This window comes from Sycon ciliatum, chromosome 12, assembly GCF_964019385.1.
Source record: "Sycon ciliatum chromosome 12, ocSycCili1.1, whole genome shotgun sequence".
In the NCBI taxonomy this organism is placed as follows: domain Eukaryota; kingdom Metazoa; phylum Porifera; class Calcarea; order Leucosolenida; family Sycettidae; genus Sycon; species Sycon ciliatum.
In genome coordinates this window covers 21,289,538-21,313,507 of record NC_088654.1, presented here as the reverse complement: position 1 = coordinate 21,313,507, position 23,970 = coordinate 21,289,538, and the positions used below count along the sequence as shown (strand labels likewise).

Sequence of the window (23,970 nt, the reverse complement as noted above, 5' to 3'; positions counted from 1 at the left end):
CATGCAAAGGGTTAAGGAGGCTCAGACCACCAAACTCCAAAAATAAAATAAAACATAGAAAGTTCATATAAACCTGGGAATTTGTTCCTTGGGTAGTGCTTATGTTGATTGTCTAAAAAAATGGGGGTACCGATATGTTTGGCGTCGTATGAGTTGTTTTTTGGAGAGGCGTCAATACATGAAATTTTGCCATTTTCAATAAGAAAGAGACAGGACACTTCGTTTCCAGCGCGACAAACACCTCGTGAACACCAAATAGCAGCGTGAGTCAGTTATCGCTCCTGGACATAACTGAAAATCATCGCCGAAGTCGCAAACTCAATTTCGTACTGTTGTGCCCAGCGCAGGTGTGCGACTAGCTGGTTTTGGAGGTGACAGCGTTGTGAATGACCGAGGGTCCTCTACGTCTGTTCTCACCGTCCAGGAGCGAAAACTGACTCACACTGGTGTCTGGTGTTCACGAGGTGTTTGTCGCGCTGGAAACGAAGTGTCTCTGTAAGTTTGTACCCCTGGTGATGTTTGTGCCTGGAGAGCAGTATATAAGTGATGCTCTTCAGGCACAATCTTCCTCAGCCTACTCAAGCTCAACTGATGAGGGGTGAATTCCCCGAAATACTGTGTATTGAGCATGGAGTGGTGCTTTCTTGCAGGTTTGATGGACTTCTCGTGTGCTCTGGATGGCAGTCGTGAGTCAGTCAAGTGTCAAGTAAAGTCGGCGGAATAGCACGAGCTCCCGTGTGGGGAGCAAACCATTTCTTATTTTATCACTATAGCCGATAATATTATAGTGTGTTATGCATGTTTTGATTCTTTGTTGCCATCATAATGTCCGATATATCATTACATCCGATAATATTGGTTATAGTGATATTTTTACTGGATAAAATACGTTTTGCTTTTGATATTTCGTATCAATATCACTGTAGCCGATATTTTCTTATATCCGGTTACTCTATAGCCGATACAGACTGTACATACCTTCATTTTTTAAATTAATATTTATATTATTGCAAACCGAAGGACGTACCCAGAGTGCTGACAGTGCTCAACACCACAAAGGCAGAGCGTAATACACAACAGAACAACAAGGACAATCAAGGCTTGTTTGCTCCCGATCTTCATGTTGTCTGATGATTGTGTGAGCATGAAACGTTTATAAAAAGTAGCAGCAAACAAGCCTTGATTGTCCTTGTTGCTCTGTTGTATATTATTGCAAATAATGCTGAGTAATTAAACAATGTATAAAAACCAGCATTTAACAAATGGAAGGAAGAATGAGGAACGAGTGGGAATATGAGGTGCTTATACGCATGCAACTGCAGAATAGGCGGAACAGAAAATATCAAAACAGTCCTAAAAATAAAAGAACGTTCAACAATTTACTTCAACAAATAAAACTCGAAAACTGCTGAGTACTATTTATTGCTTTATTAAAATTGTTGTCTCCACGGTGTTTATTCATGCATTGAAATACATGTCATATTGTTTCTCTTCTCTGTGTGTAGGAATATTCCTTATAATAATATGACAAGTGTACCGGCAGGAATGTTCAATATAACACGTTTGTATGTCCTTTTGAAGGGAAAATGCAATGCAGCTGAAACTGCTGAAAAATTCCTCTGCGGTAGCTGCAGCAGTTTAATGCTATTGATCCTGATGGAACAATACTTTTCACACGCCAAGCATTTGTGTCTCCCGGCCTGGTGATGGATATAATTCAATTACTTTTTTCTTAAAAGGATTGGATTTAAATTGTAGCGACTTCGGCGTTGATTTCTTAGAATAGTGTTTGTTCCACACACTGGAGCTTGCGCTTTTCCGCCGACTTGTCTTGGCTCCAGTGTGGGGAGCAAATCCTATCCTAATAAATCACTGCCGAAGTCCCTACCACTTATTTTTACTGTTCTGCCCAGTGCGGGCTTGCGACTAGCTGGTTTGGAGATTACAGCGTTGTGAATGACCGAGGGTCCTCGACATCTGTTCTCACCGTCCAGGAGCGAGACTGATTCACACTGCTATGTTGTTGTTGTGCTTCTATTTATAGTCGTTCAACCACACAGGCAATGGTGCCTTCTCACAAACAGACGACTTAAAAGAGGAGAGGGCAGGAAGAGAGTGGAGAGGGGAGAAAACAGGCACGGAAGAGAGATAGAATGGAGAGGATAATCGTATATTAGCACATGAAGAGACAAAGCTAGTTGAAAATCTGATGAGGCCTTTCGCACCATTACTCTTCAAATCAGTACATGGTGATAATGTGAAGCACAACGATTGATTGACATCGTTGTGCTTCGTCACATTATCACCATGTACTGATTTGAAGAGTAATGGTACAAAAGGCCTCATCAGATGTTCACCTAGCTTTGTCTCTTCGTGTGCTGATAATAGACCGATTGCCATTTGTACAGATCCACGAAATCCCGTAGAATCCCTTGGACCCGGTAGGGTGTTGAATGTGCAGGACCCTATTGTGTTTTCTGCTATTTCCACTAAGAAATGGGGCCTGAAGGCATTTCATACGAAAACATTTTCTGACAAAGATCTAGCTAGTCATTAGTTCTAACCAAAGTGAAGAAGCTGGGAAAGCAGTTGCTGGTCATTGAATTATGACGCTATAAAGGTCAAATGTGCATGCATAGCACACAATGAACACCCTACCGGGTCTACGGGATTCTACGGGATTTCGTGGATCTGTACAAATGGCAATCGGTCCATTATTTATCACTCTCTCAGGCTGTGTTTACATGAGAAATTTCAACCCGGGTTGAGTTCAGCCCGGGTTGAAAGTCTGTACGATAGACAAGATAGGTGAGCGTTTACATATTGAAAGACAGTTGACCCGGGTCAAATACTGATATGCCGTCAAAAGTCCACTTCTACAGTTCCGAATAGACATGTGAATCCTTTCGCGCGGAATTCGCATGTACAGTGCTGTTCAAACCTGGCGGAAGATACACAACCCGGGGCAAGATTTCAACCCATGTCAAGCGCAATGCGTCATGTAAACGCTCCATTCATTGTGTGTACATGGCGGGTTGAAATCTGACCCGGGTTGAAACGCCTCATGTAAACACAGCCTTATTAATGACAGCCACAAAAACCTGTGATCTCTAATAGGCTGTCATCACACCATAGTGCAAAGTGCTGCGTCCACGTCCACATAAGGTGTAACAGTTCTTCATTGAGCAAAGGAAGAAGAGAGCGTTTATTACTCAATATACTGGTCATCTCTCTGCTTCAGGATGGCCTCCACCATATAGCGGGTGTTTCCGTCCAGATCCATATACGGAGGGGGCACTGGCTGGCGTCTGTTGGGAATGGTGTTCTGTTTGTAGTGTCGCAGAGCAGTGATGGGTGAATACAGGATGACAGCGGAAAACGGACGGCAGCTCCAATTCGTAGGCGTTCAAGCCGACCTCCCGAATGACGCGGAACGGCCCAAACCATTTTGGTTGTAGCTTCCTCGATGGCAGTTGTCGGGCCTCCGGCGATATCAGAAAGTCTCTATACTGTAGACTAGGGCCAGGTCTCCCACCTTGAGACGCCTAGGATTCCTACCCCTGTCGGCATACAGGGCCTGGCGGGCTTGAGCCGCGACAATACTATCCTGCGCTTTGTTAAGCGCATCAGATCTGGCTTGGATCCAGTATGGCCTAGTTCTCCGCGCTCCCGTTCCCAGAATGAGGTCTGCGGGCACCTTCGGGTTAAAACCACAATTCAAGAAAAAGGGAGAATTACCAGTGGATGCTTGCTGGGAATTGTTGATGGCATACTCACATATGGGTAATAGTGCGGCCCAATTATCTTGCTTGTGGTTAACAAAACACCTGAGAATATCTGCAATTAATCTGTTCATTCGCTCTGTCTGTTCATCTGTTTGAGGGTGATTAGCCGTGGAAAATGACAACTTAGTACCGAGCAAACGAAACACTTCCTGGAAGAACTGGGCCGTAAACCATGGGTCACGGTCACACACTATAGAAGAGCTAAGACCGTGAAGACGAAAAACATGCTGAATATACAAATTGGCACTGCCTTCGGCATCTATGGTTGCCGTTGTGGGTACTAGGTGGACACATTTTGTGAGTCTATCTACAAATGTGTAATTTGCATCATGACCTTCGGGTGACTTGGGTAAACCCATGATGAAGTCCATGGTAATATGGTCCCAGGGTTGCTCGGGCACAGGAAGCGACTGGAGAAGCTCAGACCTTAATTGAGCACCCTTAGCGCGCTGACAGACATCACACGATTTAACAAATTTCTTAACATCCAACCCCATGCGCGGCCAATAGAAGTGACGAGCAAGCTGGAAATACGTTCTGTCCCTGCCGGGATGACCTGCAGCACTGCAGTCATGGTGCTCCTGCAAGAGTTGTAGTCGAAGTGCGCATTTGGGAACGCATAACCTGTTACTGGGGGAAGATCGCAAGTAAAGATGATGGGCGTCACCATCCCAGAGGTATGCCTGGTGAACGTTGTCACTCGGAGAACGACGCATCTTCTGGATGATAGGCCATAACTCTGCATCGTGTTGATATGCTTCTGCTACCGTCTTCGAGAACTGATCATCAATTGCCAGAGCAAACTCAAGAGCGTTACACTGTGCAGCAGTCAGTTCTGTTTGAACTACTGAGATCTCGCCTGGCTGAAGGTAAGGACGACGAGACAAGGCATCACCAGCCGCATTGTCCCTTTCAGGTTTATGATGGACCGTAAAGTCAAAATCCGCCAGTAACTCTACCCAACGGGCCGCCCTTTTGGTGAGGGTAGGTTTGGGGTCTCAGGTGTACAACAGCCATGTTATTCGTGAACACATTGAAATGCCCAAAGAGGTACGCTCGCCAACACTTCAGGGTTTGGACTAGAGCGAGGGTTTCTCTTTCTCCGGCTGTGTAGTTGCGCTCGGCGGAGGACAGTCTCCAGCTAGCATAAGCGACTGGATGGCAGAGATTTCCTGGTTCGCCTTGCTGCAGGAGCACTCCAGCAATGGCGAAATCGCTAGCGTCGGTTTCTACTCTGAATTGCTTTTTAACATCAGCAAGCCGCAATACGGGTGCACTCAGTAAGGCCTTCCGCAGCTTCTCAAATGCAGACTGACGGGCGCTGTTCCACTCAAAGTCTCCCTGTGATTTCCTCCAAAGGTCTCGAAATCATGGAATAGTGATTAATGAACCGTCTGAAATAGTTCGCGAAACCCAAGAACTGTCTCACTTCCTTTATAGAGGACGGCGCAGGCCACTCCTTAACCGCAGCAATTTTGTTTGGGTCGGGAGAGATAGATAAATCACTCAGCTTGTGGCATAGGAAGATGACATCCCGCAACCCAAATTCACACTTTGAGGGTTTGCAGAATAACTTGTTGGCTCCCAAGGTTTCCAAAACAGTGCTGACATGCCTCAAATGCTCGCTCCATGTTTTACTGAAGATAAGGATATCATCAAGGAATACGACCACGAAATCACGTAAATCGGGCTGCAGTATTGAATTCATCAAGGCCTGGAATGTGGCAGGCGCATTGGTTAGACCAAATCCCATTACCCGAAACTGGAAATGTCCAAAGGGGGTATTAATAATATTGCCATTTTGGGTACATCTTTTTCACTAATTCTGATTTGGTTGTATCTCGAACGGAGGTCTAATTTCGTGAAGTAGCGAGCCCCTTGGACGGTGTCGAACAGATCGTCAATGTTCGGAAGGCAGGCTTTGTTTAGATCCCGCCAGTCACAAACGATTCGTAATGACCCATCGGCCTTCTTAACAAAGAACACCGGGGCTCCGTACGGGGACTTACTAGGCTCGATGAATCCTTTACCCAAGAGGGCTGTCAGCTGCTTGTGTAGTTCATCCATCTCGGGCTTGGATAGTCGGTACGCTGCCTTGGATGGTGGCGTTGAGTTGTGTTCGACCTCAATCTCGTGGTCCACTGACCTTTCTGGGGGAAGCTGTGAAGGGAGGTCATCGGGGAACACGTCCAAGAATCTGTGCAGCAGCTCATCGACGTCACACTGCTTGTCCGGAGGTACCTCCTTCCGAGGCTCATGTGACGAACTGTCGTCGGGGGAAGATAGCCAAGCCAGGTAACCCTCTGCGCCTTGCTGTAGCGCATGCCACACTTGTTTGCCAGAGAAGAACATCAGCTCCGAGGGAACAGCAGCGTCGCCTGTGGGTTCACCCGCGATTAGGGATTCGGCACCCAGTTTGACCTCGTTGGTGCGGTAGTTGATAGCTGGGTTATTCCGGGTCAGCCAGAGTTCTCCCAGGATCACATCATATCGATCAAGGGGAAAGACCGTCAGGCGCTGGTCATCGCCATAGCCTCCTACGGCCAAGCGAGTGCCGGTGGTCTCTAGCGGCCGCAAACTGGTTGATCCGTCCGCCAAGGGCACCTTTAGAACCTCCTCCACGATCTTCGTTTTCATCTACTTGGTCCGCGTCAGCAATATTGTCGCTTATCTTTTGACAATTTGAACTTAGACTTGGACATGAACGCGTGCACTTGAAGTGATGAAACTTGGTAGGATGGACGGTAAGGTATAGAATGACAACTAGCTATGAGGAATTTATTGTCCAAGGAAGGGTTCCTACTGTTCTGGGTCCGCCTCGTCGCTGCTCTCAGCGCTGGTGACAAATATTTTTGCTCGGGATCGACTCTCTTGCTTTTGCAAGCTCATCTCTCTTCGTCTCCGCTGCCTGACAATTTTCTAAAGAGAAGTCGATCGTGACGGTCGCCTTCTCTATAGGACTTCGCATGGGCAGCACAACAGCCTTTGTGGTTCAAATCAGACGCCGTTCTTTCCAAGATTTTATTTTGAACGACGACGACGCGTACAGTACTTGCAAATCTCCACGACGCACTGGATACTCCGAGCATTGAGCTGGAGATAAGGGAGCTGCGATCTCAGCTTGACGAGCGATCACTGAGGTGAGCGATCTCGGCCGTTCAGCAAAATGGAGCTGATTCCGAGTAGCCGATTACTTTCTTGTGGCTTGCGCTGCTCTTGCCTGCACAGCGTAACACGATAATCAATTTTAATGCGGCGCTATATCAATCAGAATCACCCACCATCGCTCTCGAAATCCACTCGAACTCTAGCTAGACCTTTCAGGTACTAGTAAACTAACTTGCTAACCAAAATTGGGATGAAATGGGCTGCCAAGTGAGCATTATATAAACATATAAACAAAGCTGAAAGATAAGCGACAATATCGCTGACGCGGACCAAGTATTGTTTTCTTGCGAATCGTTCCGAGACAAAATCGTGTGTTGACCCGCAGTCGATTAACATTGTCGCTTGGTGGCCGTTCACCTTTCCGTTCACAACATGGAGATCGTGGTCCCGCGCGTGCGAATCCAGGGCAATGTTGCTGACATAGCTCCGCACGCACTGTGGGCCTTGAGACTCCAGGGTGTCGTCGCCATCATCAGTCTCCACGTCGTCTGTCTCCAGGCAACTAAACCTGTTGGCGACTGGCACGGTGACCTTGGGTGCTTTCTAACACGCCAGTAATCGCACCCCTCTTTTACTGCCGTCCAGCGTTTGGGTTCAAGTCACATTGACGTGTCAGATGACCAGGTTCGTGGCATATGTAGCATCGTCGTTCCGTTTCCTCGCGATTGGAACGGGGACCAGGAACCGACAGTGGACGACGTACCGGGTTCCCCTGCTGCTGTCGCACCGTAATGAAGGGCATCATTTGCGATACGGCGAGCGCTGCTTCTGTCGCCGTCTGCAGGGTTGTAGGATGCTCTTTCATGACTTCACGCCTGCGCTCCGGGGCCAGGCCCCTGGCAAATAGTACTGCGCGAGAGTGGCCATCTAGGTCAGTGATTAAAAAACTGAGCCGCGAGAATTCTGCGATGTAGTCTCCTAAGGTGCCGCGCTGGGAGAGGGAGAACAAACTCCACCGAGCTCTCTCTTGGTCGTACTTCATGCCGTAAGCCGCCTCTAATGCCTTCTTCAAGGACGATCAGTCTGGGTATGCAGCGCCGGCTTCCAGGGAAGTCATCAACCACTGACGCGGATTTCCAGCGATATAACTGGCTGCAAACTCAGCTTCACGTTTCGGATCCGCGAAGCGCCACGAAGCCAAGGCCAACTCGACGGCAAATAACCATTCCCGAAACGTGGTGGGATCTCCGGTGAACACAGGCGGCTCCTTGACGTGTGGGCGATCACGCGGTGCAGGCTTGGAAGCTGAAGCACGAGACTCAGGAACGCACTGGGGTGACGACTGAGTAGAGGGTAGAGCTTCCTTCCGGAGACGGTTGACGATCCACCTGCTGACGACGATAGAGCTGATAGCCGAGGCCAGAACTAGGCCCACGAACGATCATAGGGGATGGAGACTCATTCTCTTGCTACCAATGTAATAATTCTTCATTGAGCGAAGGAAGAAGAGAGCGTTTATTACTCAATATACTGGTTGTGTATATGAGCGTAGGTATGACACAAGGTGATAAGGTGTGAGTGGTGAAAGTAGGTGTAAAACTGTTACATATGGAGTTTTTGGTCGGTTGTCATGATGATCCGTATACGGGGTGAAAATGGGAGCAGAGGAAACGGGAGACGTAGACGTGGTATGCCTTGTCTCCAGGCACTTCCCGAAAACATCCAAGCTCGGGAAGATATTCAACCGTAACACTCTGAAAGTGAGCTACAGTGGTATGCCCAACATGGGAGCGGTCATCAGCAGCCACAACAAGAGCAACCTGCGAGAGCCAGAACAAACCAAGGCATGCAACTGTAGAATCAAGGAATCCTGCCCGCTGCGCGGAGAGTGCCAGACGAAGGAGATTGTGTATGAGGCCACTGCAGAATCTACCAGCAAGATTTACATCGGCCTATCAGAGACACCTTTCAAAGGCCGTCACGCCAACCACCTGACCTCCATGCGTCATGAAAAATACAAAAACAGCACTGAGCTCGCAAAACACGTATGGGAGCTGAAGAGCGAGTGAAAGCCGTTGACCATTACATGGAAGGTGCGGGAGAAGAGCCGATCATACAGATGTGAGTAAAAAAATGCAATCTTTGTACCGCCGAAAAAATTCCACATCCTGACTGCACCCAAGAAGCTCCTACTCAACAAGCGGTCTGAGATGGTCTCGAAATGCAGGCATGAGAATAAGTTCCGCCTCGCAAATTTCACACCTATCAAATGAAGTGACCAAGTACTGTATTGCACTTTGCCTGAGCACCCATTACTATTAATAACACAATCCTTTGGCCTGTAGTTGGCGATGCCACTCTGCTCACGCCTGCCCGTCACCAAACGACTCCCTACTTGTAGCGATCTCACTGGCCCATTGCCCGCCACCCTCCTGGCACCTCCACCCATCTGCTGTACACTGCCTCCCCATCGCCTCTTTCCGCGCTTTCATGCTCACACCTGCCTGTTGCCCGCCACCCTCCTGGCACTTCCACTGTCGCGCCTTGGCCCGCGCCAGCTTTCTCCCCATACCTCACACCAGATTTAGCGCTAAGTTTGTTTATACTTGTGGCCCTATGTGTTTATGAGCATACTGTTGGATAGACCCGAGTATCAGTTGTCTGATGATTGCCTAGCGGCATGAAACTCAGAGTTACAACCAACCCGAATGTCCTCCGCTGAGTCTGCTATGTACTATTACAATTGTATAGATTACAATGGGGACACTGTAGTATGGCAGTTCAAAATTGCAGCTTTAATCTTTTTGCGGAAGACAATGCAATTTGGCCCTTTCCACGGCAATTTTGTGATAATACGCGTTGTAGATTGTGCAGAAGCTATATTTGGACTACGCTCAAGAACGCTTGCCATGACTTGCTTCAGTACTTTGAGTGGGTAACCGTAAGAACACAGAATATCTTCTAGCTTAGCAATTTCAGCTGATAATAGTGATGGCAAGCAGATATCTTCTAGCTTAGCAATTTCAGCTGATAATAGAGATGGCGAGCAGATATTTTTAGCTCTGAAAGTTCATTCAAATTAATTCTTCCACAGAATTGCTCACCACAGTATATAGAAAGCCGATGTTCACACGTCTTTGGGACTCGTTGTGTGACACCAGAAACAAAATTAATGACAAATAACGCCTAAGCACCTAAACATCGCCCAAAAAACGCCAGCCCTTGTCCATATTCACCGCATGTTTCCTCTTTCGTATGAAGAGGGCAATATATAATGATTATTGGAGTGATACAATTAGACAAAAAGCGCTAAAATATGAGCAATAGCAATGACGTAAGATAATAGTTATGAGCTATACACATTAACAAAATGAACAATATTGCAAACTTACGAATATAACTTGAGTGCTACAACATGCTTCTCTTGCCTACACAGAACTGGCTTATACAGACGAATACACACAGCTTCAAACATCTGTAATTGTTGAGCATATTGATTCCGTAGGCGCTGGAACGATTACGTAATGAAGGCAGCGCGCCGCGGACTTACCCAAAACCACAGTTGCATACTCTTGTTCATGCACTCTTGGTAACATGCATGAGCCCCATCGATGTCAGGGTTCTTAGGTCAGTTTCTGCTTTGGACTGCCCATATAATGCCAATTTTTTCTCTTTCTCTTTGTATAGGGATATAGGATATAATGAACTGTCCACTTTCCCTAAGGGACAATTTACACATCTTGGCAAGCTAGACGCTGTGTAAGTTCTTTTGAAAGGAAAATTCAATGCTGCTGAAACTGCTGCAAAGAGTCCTTCTGTGTGGCCTGCAGCATTGTAATGGTATTGAAAATGATGGGGAACTACTTTTGTCACACCAGGCATTAGTGACTCCTGGCCAGTAATAAGAGTACAACAATGTGAAGATGATGTGTGAGATTCTCGGTGGTTTATTTTGTAGTGGTTACCCAAGGGAGCCTTCTCCAATATCATCCGAGGGTCCCCGTAAAATTCCTGATACCGCTCCCTTACTGCCCGCTCGGTTTCCCCAGACATACAGCCAGTGACAAAGTGTACAAAGCAAGAATGCTGCTCGCTCCACCAATGGCACGCCTCGCCAGTGGAAGAAATCGGACCAAGTCCCCGAAGGCCTCCTCATCTATGTATCTTGTAGAGGCAAGGTTGAGTGTCATGCAATGCTAATGCGTCCTCTTTCAATGATTGGATGTTGGCGGGGCAATATGGTTTCAACTCGCGATTCCTGTTAGATGGCGGTACTGTTTGGATCCAAACTCGAAATGTTGTTGGTGAGCCCTAAAACTTGTAGTGCGTGCCTCACATCCTGAACACTAATACCAAGCAAATCCATGTTGATCTGACACTGGTCCAGTAGGGGTGTAGCCGCATCAATGACATTGGCTACTGGGATGTTGGTGTAAAATGCCCCTACGACTCACGAATGTGGTTGCTGTGTAGCTGCTTGTGTATCTTTATTTCACGGATGCAGTGGTCGGTCAAAGAAAGATCTGATGGGACGATGCTCGGCAATTGGCTACAATTCGCTCAATCCAGAGCGATACCTTGCTTGTAGGTTCATCCTAGCAGCTGACAATGGCTGCATGGGTATATCCTTATTATGATCTTTGCAAAGGCGGTAAAACTGAGTCAGCCTGCTGTAGCTTGACTGGCCATCCATAGGCTGATGTCGCTGATGCGGAGCCCACTAATCTAGTGGTAGAGCTCTAGTATGTCTCCATCAAGTATTCTAATCTTGCTTTCTTCTTCTGCCTCTCACAAGCGCCGCTGGTTGGAGGGCTAACATAGCTATCGCAGTTTCATGTCAGTGTCAAGTGTTGGCTTGGCCAGCACGGCTCCCCCGTACCATCCAGCATCACCAATTTGTCCTGTCACCGTTGTTGTTCCTGTCCTTGATTCACACTACCGGATGGTACAACATCGCCATTTCCCTAAGTAGATTTTCCGAATCACCTGCTTGAAGCAGCTGCTTGTGTCCGTTGATCCGCGGAGTCAGTACGCATCACCAGTCGCTCCACAGCGAAGTATCTCTGGAGATGTGAGTGCCAAATATTCTAGTCGCCCGTGCTCCATCAAGAATTAATTTCCCTGTGACGGGATAGTTCTTTCAAGAATTGTTTTGTTTCAGGGGCATGATTTTGCAGGTGCTGCCCAGAGCGCAAACGCTTTCCTTACCTGGGGCGGGTAAAAATGCCCACCTGTATGTCTCGAGAACCTGGCCGACAAACTACAAAGTCAACAGCGGCAGATTAGAGTGTAACCGGCAAGAATAAGGCGCTTTCAACGAGATAGCACAAGAAATCGAAGCGCAGCTCTTCGCAATGAAATACGTTTCCAATATTATAATAATAATAATTAACACAAGCATCTGCATGCCGCACTCACACAACGAGCAACCAGTATGGGGAATATGAGGGATTGTCAATTGCTTTGCCAGGCTCCAAGTGAGTGACAGCTTAGAGCTGTGTGAATGTGTGTGTATGTCAGCTGGGCAGGGCCCTGCTGCGGAGGCTAAGTGAGCTGTATGGAGGCAGAGTGAGCCGTATTGAGAGGCTGAGTGAGCCGAGGCTGAGTGAGCCGTCTGAGTGTGAGAGGCTGAATGAGCCGTATGAGGAGCCTAGTAAGCAAGGTTGACTCCCTTCATTGTATTTACAGAGTTTCGCCGGTAGACGGCATCTGTTGTGCAACGAGTGCCATATAGTAATAAAAGGACTTGAGAACTTGGGCAGGCAGGCACTCGGTGTTTCTAGTTGATTTATTTGTGTTTCGATTTATTTGCATTTATTTGGCACGGCTACGCGGACGCTACTAGTCGCGTACCCTTATGCAGACCGGTCTACTTTTTGAGTGCATGTGATGTCCTTATTTTGATGCATGTAGATTAGTGCAGTACGGTGGCTGTGTTTGCGCTGCTGCGGGTGCGCTGTAGGTGCACTTGTACGTGCACGTTCGGCTGAGGAGAGCGTTTGGGCTTTCGCTTGCGCTGCTTGGTTATTCGATGTTTTCCTTTTCTGGTTGTTGTTGTTCCTTCCGTGATGAACGGATAGTCTTTCTTTCTCTCTTGTTTCACCTATATTCATATTTCTTGCAATGTAAAATATCACCCCACTGGTTTGTGTGAGCTTGTAATCGGTTGGACCAAAGCATCGGTGTAGTTATTGTAGGCCGGTATGATAATGGATACCGACAGGAGAGAACTAGAACAGGAAACATGATGATGACAATAGTGGAGTGGGTGGGTGGGTTGAGAAAGAAATCCACTGCCGATGCGGACAAATCAAGAACTGAAATCAGGAACAGTGGACTTCGGAGAACAATGAGCGCGTGAGAGTTTGTTGGGAACAGAGCATGCGCCTTCTGTGTTGACATATTTTGCGCGTGCGCCAAAAATCATGTAACACAAGCATCTGCATGCCGCACTCACACAACGAGCAACCAGTTTGGGGAATAGGAGGGTTTGTCAATTGCTTTGCCAGGCTCCAAGTGAGTGACAGTTTAGAGCTGTGTGAATGTGTGTGTATGGCAGCTGGGCAGGGCCCTGCTGCGGAGGCTGAGTGAGCCGTATAGAGGCAGCTGGGCAGGGCCCGGCTGCGGAGGCTGAGTGAGCCGTATTGAGAGGCTGAGTGAGCCGATGCTGAGTGAGCCGAGGCTGAGTGAGCCGAGGCTGAGTGAGCCGTCTGAGTGTGAGAGGCTGAATGAGCCGTATGAGGAGCCTGGTAAGCAAGGTTGACTCCCCCACTAGAGAACCTCCTATTCACTGTTAACTGTAGAGGGGGTGCCACAGATTGTGGACAATAGTAGAGTGATATTGAGTTACTGAGTGTACAGTCGGTACATTGGTGACATTCGGTTATGCTCTGGCACCCACAATAACTGGGCTCAGTCTGTCTGATCAGCGCTTACCCAGGACCGGTGCTGCCAGCTTTGATGACAGTTTGCATGTGGACTTCCGTCACTCGGCAGTGCAAGGCACGGCCAAAGTCTCCTCAGGAATGGACGGAAGAGCACGCACGGGAGTGGGCATGTGAGCAGCGGTAGGGTGGCACGAATGGAATCGCTTGAAATCTTGCCTGGAGAGAGCGTCAGCAAGGATGTTGGTAGTTCCAGGTATGTAACGGGCGGTGACCATAAAGGTACCCTTGGCGCAGATGAAGAAGAGCTGCCGTATGAGTGACATCACATTAGGGCAGCGACTGGTGCCAGACTTGAGAACAGCGGCGACAGCTTCGTTGTCGGTCTGGAAGCGGATACGCTTGCGACACCACTGATCGCCCCACGTGGCACATGCAATGCAGATGGGATACAGCTCCTTGAACGTAATGCAGAGCGGAGTGTGTTGTGGTGACCAGGTGTCAGCGAACCAATGCGTGCCGTAAACGATTTTGTGTAGGCAGAAGAAGAATTTGTTTATGTTAAAATTGTTTGTGAATTTAGATCAGTAGTTCTCGTTTGTGATTGCATGGTTACTTTCTAGTGGTGAATTTATCGCATCTGTTGTCACCTGATATCGTTGATTGATGTAATGTTTCTTTCAGCTCTCATTTTCTCGCTCTAGTTAGGGTCTAACTTATTACTTGCATTGTGCGTATATATATTGAGTTAAGAGCTATTGTTGATTTGCCAGTAATCCTCTGATGAGATGGCGACGAAAACGTTTAGGAACAAGCTTCTTTATTTACATGAAAACAAGTTTTGCTAATGGTGTTTGTACTGAGTGCGCAGCTTACTTGATTTCGGCTTGTACAATTCGTTCTCGCAAAGCTTCCCCCTTCTTAACATATCTTTGATATTTTTGACCCCCCAAGTTGGGTGGTGTGCTGCTTTGCTGCTTCGAATTGTAGTTAGACCGCTTTGTCAAATCGCCTACTGGTCTCGTCATCGCCCAGTTACAATCGACATTCTTTGTTCCGTTGGGACTGTAGCTTGTGCTCGTTTTCGTTGCGCTTGCCTTCCCCTCTTTGGTCTTTCCATAACCTTGAACCTTCCCAGTTGGAAGGCTGTCGGTTAGCGCTACGGAGATGTGTTGAAGCTAGGTGTCAGGACGTCGAATGTCTCAGTACTCTGTCGGTTTTGTGCCTAGTTGTTGCACTTTCTGACTGTATATAGTATCTAGTTACAGTGGTGGAGAGTTACTCTTAACTCGTTTCCATATGTCCTTTTCCTTTCGACTTTTATTATTGGCTCAATACCCGAGTTTCAAATAATAATAATAATAATAATAATAATGCTTTTTTTGCCTAGCCTAGAGTCATCAAGGTGGTAGACGGTGTCGTATTACCCTCGAATGCAAATATAAAGTTTATTTCTTTCGCTCAGGGCCCTACGCTATGCTTTTTTGCCTAGCTCATCATGCATGTTATTCGAACAGATGGAAACTTTTTGCAATACAATGATTTAGCCGATCAATTCATTGTGGCATGGTTGGGCATTGTAGCCGCCATGGTTGACGCAAAACACTATTTACATACACAAGCTCGGGGAGCAAAAATCTCTCTGTCCCTTAAGCTGCGACATACCAACTAAAGTACAAAACCATGCCCTTCACACCAGCTGACTTACACACATGGCCCTTTTCATGAACCCAGACCGTGAAAGGGATTGGTCTACTATAACGCATGTACGAAGTCACTAGATTACACCCGCACTAGAGATGAAGGCGAAAGCTGTTGCCGAAGAACGGCAAATGGAAAAGATGCCAGGCGCTATCCCGTACCTGTACCGTACCGTACCATCAATGACAGCTGGCCACAATATTCAAATGCAAGGTCATAACGTGAAGCAACTTGGAAGAATGAGTATGTATGTGAAGTGTATCGGGAGAATGGATGTAGGGCGATAGTGCGGGTTCGAATCTCAGGTTATGTGTGACAAAATACGAGAAATGAAAAATTTATAACATCCCCATGCTTTTTTGCCTAGGTCATCAAGGTGGTAGACGGTGTTGTATTACCCTCGAATGGAAAGAGAAAGTTTATTTCTTTCGCTCAGGGCCCTACGCTATGCTGTTTTGCCTAGCTCATCATGCATGTTATTCGAACAGTTGGAACTTGTGTGACTTTTTTCCAATACAATGATGTAACCGATCAGTTCGTTGTGGTATAGTCGGGCATTGTAGCCGTCATGGTCGACGTAAAACACTATAAGACCGTGTTGTGTCCTGCTCAAGGCAGACCAACTCTTCGAAAGATGAGAATGAATCATCAGTAAAACGCAATGGCTTTTAAAGGGAAGCTGGCTGCAAAGGCGGCTTGAAAGGTGACATGTGAATGTGTTATGTGCAAGGCGCCAGAGGTACAGCAGTGCAGGGCCTAGGGTGCGAACAGTAGCACTAGCAGCCTGAGTGCCAAGACCCATGCAGGGAAAGGTGCTACAATATCACCACATGCCCCCTCGGCTTAAGTGCGACTTGGGAGCACTAACACAAAGAAAATCCTGAAACTGAAATTCTAAAATCACAGCGTAGCGCACAAGCAACAAGGAAAAAGCAAGAGAAGCATGCCCAGTCAATCTATGCACGTGGCCGGAGGAACCGTCTGTTCCGCCAGAAGCTGGACCCCGTCACTGTCTGCACTGTGTAGCTCCGTCCTCTTCTCGTGCATTTTGTGACCGTTCCTTCCATATCCCAGCGTTTTGAAGACTGGTTCTGGATCCATACCTTATCGCCTACGTGCAGAGGGGGCAGAGGTTTGCCAAGCTGGGATGAGACCTGCTGGGGAGCACTGCGACTGTGGGCAGCGTACTGCTGCAGATTTGCAGGAAGTGTGGGAACCTTGGTCCTCGTTGGCCTTCCAAACAGCAGCTGGGCCGGGCTTGCTCCTCCTGCACCAGGCGTGTTACGCCACTCCAGCAACCCTTCTCTGAAGGCACTGCTGTTATAGGCGTCACCTTTGCCAATTTTCATTAACCTCTTTAGCGCGCATGCATTTGACACTGCCCCACGCAGTCAAAATTGGGCAAAATTGAGATTTTTGAAAATTCAGTTTATTGACTTCTGTCCTGATCACACAGGACTATGAGGTTCAGAAAAGATGAAAACAATGATATTTACAGGATTTAGAGGGATATGTACACGGAAAGGGAGCAATTGAAAAAACCCGAAATCTCAAGATTTTGACAGAAATAAATGAAAAATTAAAACTTCTCGCATGTGTGATAAATTCTGAAACATGGAGTGGCACATAGGCCAGGCATGTCCACGCAGTCCAGGCAGCAGATTGTGACCATTTTTCTAACCCCATTGTGTGAGCATACGACACACCGGCGCTGCGACTTGCCCTCAGGCTTGCCGCAAGAGGCAGGTACGGGTGCGGGGTAGTGACCCTTGCGCCCACCAAGCCTGGAGGACACGACTAGGCCACGAGCAGTGGCAGGAGTGGCAGGAGTAGCAGGTGTGGCAGTAGCAGCGGTAGCAGCAGCAGGGACAACTGGTGTGGTAGGTACAGGGCCAGCAGCATCCGCAGGAGCAGGGTTGGCAACAGCAACATCATCAGCAGCGGCGGGACTCGTGCCATCCGCAAGCAATGCAGATAATACAGATATAACATATTCATGGTGTGGCATACTCTTGGACTTTTTATATAATATATATGAATTCAATAATGCTTCTTCGATAAAATGTGCACCTATTTTTTTGTACCACTTCATGGATTTTCTCAATGCACTGTAGTACGACAGAAGAGCATCATTGCGATCCACACCGCCCATGTACTGATTGTATTGGTGAACAAGGTTGAGTTTGTGAACCCGTTTCCTGGTTCGGTCGCGTTTATTCGTTGCAATAACATTAGGCTTGAACAAATTGGTGAGAAAATATACTTCTTTGGTGTCCGATAGTTTTACAAATAATTTACTGCCCATTGTACGATATGCAAACGATCCGCGTTTCTTCAGCTTGAGGTTCACCAACCGCTTTGGAAGGCCACGCCTATTCTTTCTAATTGTTCCACACACTCCGGTCTTCCTGGTCTCCAAGTATTCAGCCAGCTCAATACTAGAATAAAAGTTATCTATGTATACGTTGTAGCCTTTGTCTAAAAATAATGGATCTAATAAATGGACAACTACGGCACCAGATTTGCCGACTTTCTCTACTAAGCCAGGCTGATAGGCATGATCATCTCGGCCAACATAAACAAAAAAGTTAGACATATAACCACTAGACTCACACAGAGCATATATCTTGACACCAAATCTTGCTCGTTTCGAGGGTATAAACTGCCTAAAATCTAGTCTACCCTTCCATGGCACTAATTCTTCATCTATAGAGATATGTTTATACGGAATGTACACGGTCTGAAATTTATCCTGGAAAAATGTAATCAACGGCCGAATTTTCCTAAGCTTGTCGGTTCTAGCCGTCTCGTCTTCATTGTTTGCAAAGTGCAGAAAACTTGCAATACACATCCATCGGTCGCGCTTCATCGAGGCGGGGAATAAAGGGGTGAAAATCAGAGGGTTCCTGTTCCAATAGAGATCGATTTCTGGCTTCCAAATAAATCCCATCAGCAAAAATAGAGCAAAGAACACTTTCATTTCTTGTACGCTAACGTCTACCCATTTCCTAAATCTGCTACGAGCTGGGAGTGTGTCACGGTGTGCATTTAGATATTGCTGGGCAAATCGATTGGTCTCAGTGCAGAGCAATTGCCAAAATTGTAAAGTAAAAAACAGGCAAAAATAATGATATGGCTCAGCATTTTCTGGCACTGGCACCTTGATACCGGGCTGGGCAGTGAACGAGTCTTGCAAGGGCTGGTTTTCTTCCATCTTCCATTGCCCTAATACATCACAACACGAATAATGTAGGAAATATCAGGCCACATGATGCCCTACAGTGTAGGAAGGCTGATGTACGTCTCAAATACTCTGGAATTTAGGCAACATTTTGTTTGAAAATTCTCTAGTTACGATATGCATAACGCCAAACAGATCTTGAACGATGGCCAGGAATATTACAGTAAGACTACTTTCAACAAAGGTACAAACCCACGTATAATAGTTTTACTCAGCTCAAAGTGCAAACACAGCGTACTCAAATTCACACGAACAAATAAATACTATTGAAAAGATAATTACCTTCGCTCCCATCGTCTCCTGCGGCAAGCTGCTCCTGGATGTGGACATGCGACCTCTCGGACGCCTGTTCATCATCGTCGCTCTCCGTGCCACTAGTACTACTGCTGCTACTGTTGTCACGGACGTCCGCCGGCTGCGCTTCATTCGCAACATCGATGTCCGCGTGCTCCGCGACGTACTCATCGACACTGGCGCTTGCTCCGCCACTCACATCAGGCGCAGTTTCGTTCTGAACTCTGGCCCTTGCTGGCGTCCATAGACCCTCCTCGTCGCTGTCGCTACTCACTGACGGCTCCACATCGCTGTCTGAACTCAGAAACAGCTCGTGGAGCGCTTCGTCCACAGTTCTTCCTCTCGCGCGGCGCAGCATTTTCAACCAAAATGTTCTCGCCTGAAACTATTCCCCGTGCGTCTCCTTTCGTTCGATTTTTCCCGCCTCGAATCACGTGCCGGTTCCAGGCAGCCCCCAGCAGCCCGCGAACAGCCAGCGGTCCACGACAGAGCCACTGGGACTCGATACGGACCCCACGATCACGATAGGCAGCTTCGCTCACCAGCGTCGTACTAGTACGACGGTCGTGGGGCATGCAACTAATGTGCGTCGTACTAGTACGACGCTCGCGCTAAAGGGGTTAATAAGTGCTTCATGGCCTTGACCGCCGCCTCAGCCGCGCCATTTGACTGAGGATTGTACGGGCTGCTGGGGTCGTGGCAAATGTTCCACTCTGAGCAGAACGAAGCGAACGCTGAAGATCTGAATTGCGGCCCACCATCCGTCGTGAGGCGCGTAGGAACGCCAACGTCCGACATCCACTGAACGAGATGTTTGGTGACGTCAGACGTGGTAGCCGACCTCCCACAACGCCCAACAAATGGCCAGCCGGAAAACTTGTCGGTGAGAACCAGGTACTCAAAGCCGCTTAGGGAGAAGAGGTCCGCCGCTGCATTTTCGAACGGTCTGGACGGACGACTGTCAGAGAGGAGCGGCTCAGAAGGTTGGGAGGGGAGCAGCGTGATGCAGGATCTGCAAGTCTGGACGACGTTCTTAACGTCATTGGAGATCTGGGGCCAGTACACTGCTTGCCTGGCCCTACGGAGTGTGCGGGTCTGTCCCTGATGAGAAGCGTGAAGTTGCTCCAGCGTGGTCTGGCGTAACCTTCTGGGAACGACAATACGGTGGCCCAACAACACTATGCCGTCCTCGACCGACAGGTCATGCCGAACCTGCCAGTACGGGTGCAGATCGAGGTCCAGAGCAGCCTTGTCCACCGGAAAGCCGTTCTTTACGGCGTTCAGCAGCTTGAGGTATTCCGGGTCCGTCGAGCCCTCCGCCCGCACCTTCGTAATGCCAAGGTCGGGGAGGACTGTATGGCCTGTTTCCTCGTCCTCTTGCGACAGCTGACGGAGAACACAGTAGCAGTGCTCGATTTCTTCCTCACCAGCTTCATCGTCAGGGTCTGGTGCACTTACTGGGTGTCACGACAGGCAATCTGCGACCTTGTGATCGGCACCCGGTCTCCACTGAGCCACGAACCGAAAAGGCGTCAGCTTCTCCCGTAGTCGCACGATTCGTGGAGACGTCAACTCATCCAGCGTCTTAGCATTCAGGATAGGAATGAGCGGCTTGTGATCGACTAGCAGCTCGAAATCAGCACCGGCCAGGAACAGTCTAGCCTTGTGGACTGCCCAGACCACCGCCAGCAGTTCAATCTCCGTTGCAGAGTACCTGGACTCGGTCTCAGTGACGTGCCGTGAAGCACATTGCACTAGACGCCACCGCCCGTTCACTTGCTGCTGCCACAGTGCCATGCCGAGACCGTTTGACTGCGAGGCGTCTGTCTCGAGACGAAGCGGCTGTGCAGGGTCGAAGGTAGCCAACACTCGAGGGCTTACCAGCTCCTCTAGTATAGCTGTAAATGCCTGCTGCTGCGGATCCTCCCAGATAAACTCATTCTTTGGAGAGAGCAGAGAGCGGATCGGGGATAGAAGCTCCGCTAGTCGCGGCGTGAACGCGTCGAACTGCTGCACGAGTCCACAGAAGAATCGGATATCAGTGCGGTTGGTAGGGATTGGAAAGTTGTGTAGATCCTCCACCAAGCTTCGATCAGGACTGTAGCCGTCCGGCGTCACCACGAATCCGCAGTACGATGCTCTGGGTGCCGCAAAGACGAATTTGCGGCGGTTCAGTGTGATTTGGTTCTCCGAGCAAAGCTTGAGCACATTGCGAACCCTTTGGGTGTGCGCCTCAAGCTCAGTGTCGTACACGATGACATCCTCTACCACTTTCTGAAGATTCGAAAACCCGGCGAACACTTCGTCTCCTCTCCGGTTGTGTTCGTCACCTGCCGACACCAAGCCCACGACGTTCCGCTTGAAACGGTAGGCACCCCATGGCGTCATGAACGTTGTGAGCCTGGTGCTATCGTCGTCGAGGGGTACCTGCCAGTAGCCATGGCGAGAATCTAGGGTGGTGAAGTACTGCATCCCCATTGGGATCGACGCGACGACTTCCCGAGGTACTCGGGTTGGGTATGCCGGCCTCTTGACCCATTTATTTAGACCCGTCAGGTCCACCGTGATGCGCGGCTCACTGGAATTCTTCTTAGGGACCACGACCAGTGGGTGGCACCAAGTGTATGCTTCGCCGATAGGCACCTTCTCAATGACGCCCTTGCCCACCATGTCGGACAGCTGGTTCTGCACAGCGTCCCGCCACCTGAATGGGATGGAGCGAGCGTGATACAGGCGGCATGGCGACGCGCCATTGATGAGCTCGATGCGCATCGGCTCACCGCTCATGGCCTTGAGCGGGGTATCACAGAACACTTCTGGAAACTCTTCCAGCAAGGTACGTCGGATTTCCTCAGCCGCCGTCGACGCAGTACCTACTGACGTGTCTGCGACTTCGGATGCTTGCTTCCGAGGGATGGAGATGTTTGCCACGCTTTGTACCCTTAGACGGGAGTGAGGCCATCCATCCTCGAGAAGCCGCAACTTCATGCACGTGTCCTTGCTGAGCAGAGGTCTCTTCAGCTGCCGGAATACGTGCAGGGTCGACACGGCGGTAGTGTCGCTCAAAGACAACTGAGCCTCGAGCTTGCCCATGGAATCCAAAGCTGTACCGTTAGCTGCCTTGACATCAGCTGTGTCCGGCACTAGATTCATCCTGAGGCTTGGGTCGATGCCATCCAGGTCGGTAAGACTGATGGCGTCCACATCCGCGCCCGTGTCCGGCAGCCACCCGATAGCGCATGACGATCCTCCCTTGATCGCGATGCCAACCGTCACCAGCTTGTTCCTAGAAGGACCAGCTTGGTTGAAAAACAGCGAGTCGACAGACGTCGTTCCTGGTGAGGGCGAGGTCCGCTGTCGACAAACCCTAGCAAAGTGACCCACCTTGAGGCACAAGCGGCATGTCTGGTTATAGGCCTTGCATTGGCCCTTGGGGTGAGTCTCCCCACAAAACCTGCACGTGCCTACGTCCAATTTCAGCGTCTTTGCCTGCGCCTGCTGACGCTTGTAAGTGGACTTAGCTGCCGCCGCCAACGCCAGGTCGGGCAGCTGCTCACCGAGGCCAGATTCCGTATCGGTAGAGGATTCGTATGCAGAGCATATCTGCATGACCCGATCGAGCGATAACTCACTGGCATACTCTTCTTCGAGCACCCGTCGTTGCATCGCTCGATCCCTTAGGCCACAGACGAGCCTGTCGCGGAGCCGGGTTTCCCGAAGTTGGGCCTCATGGCCGCACAGTGACCCACATCTGCCGCACTGCAGAATATCTGGGTAGCTGCACGCATCATGCAGTTGAGAAAGACCCGAGAAGTACTGGCTGATACTCTCACCTTGTCTCTGGCTCCTGCCATGGAAGGCCTTGCGGTCCAGTAACGGGTTTCTTCGCTTTCTCAGGAAAGCTTCCAGCTTCTGGATGGCAACCCGCTCATCATCGCCGTCGGCTATGGGAACTACGCCCGCCTGCCACAGCCGCACCCAACCATCATTGAGAGCTGTACGGAGAACTGCTTGCTGTGTAACTGTACCTGCGTCTCTGCATAGCCCAGCCAACGACACGTAGTCAGACCACTTGACATCCGCTCTGTCAACCCGTCGTTGATTGCTGCTGCTTCCTCAGCCTTGGCCTTGACAGAGGTTCGTGTCTTTCGCTGCGCCATGTTGTGTCCTGCTCAAGGCAGACCAACTCTTCGAAAGATGAGAATGAATCATCAGTAAAACGCAATGGCTTTAAAGGGAAGCTGGCTGCAAAGGCGGCTTGAAAGGTGACATGTGAATGTGTTATGTGCAAGGCGCCAGAGGTACAGCAGTGCAGGGCCTAGGGTGCGAACAGTAGCACTAGCAGCCTGAGTGCCAAGACCCATGCAGGGAAAGGTGCTACAATATCACCACAGACCGCTTTGCCAACATAACCAGTTACACATGTGATAATTATATCATAAAATGATTTTATATAACCCAATAAATTCTGCAATTACTTTTGCCTAACTCATATTCAAACTGATTGAAACGTTTTTGCGATACAATGATGTAGCCAATCAATGAAAAAAAAAACATTTCCATCAGTTCTAATAACATGCATGATGAGCTAGGCAAAAAGCATAGCGTAGGGCCCTGAGCTTCCAAGCTCTCTCGTTGCTTCATTAAAATTGAAATATAATTTTTAATTATTGTGAAAAGAAGGACAAAATGTTACGAGTTATGACTAGCTGTCCACCAACGTAACCAGATCTTATACAGTCAGCGAGTGCAACAAAATGGCACAAAACTGACTAGGAGTACTAAGACATTCGGCAACCACGAGTTAGTCATAACTCGTAACATTTTGTCCTTCTTCTTTGCACAACATCCGTTGTAAGTTCATTGGCTCACCATCCGAGTTAAATGATTTTTAATTTTTGTCATATTTTTCCCTTCTCTATGTGTAGGAGTATCGCACATAATAACCTGGTAAGTT

At 48.6% G+C, this 23,970-nt stretch overlaps 1 long non-coding RNA gene across 1 annotated transcript; it reads right to left on the bottom strand.

Moving 5' to 3' along the window:
* Window positions 1-17,879: 17,879 nt before the first annotated feature.
* On the bottom strand, window positions 17,880-19,509 carry LOC135828774 (uncharacterized). Its single transcript, XR_010555748.1, has 2 exons — window positions 19,002-19,509; window positions 17,880-18,703 (listed from the first exon to the last, which is right to left on the bottom strand). It is a non-coding gene; the product is annotated as an uncharacterized LOC135828774 (long non-coding RNA).
* Between the last annotated feature and the right edge of the window lie 4,461 nt (window positions 19,510-23,970).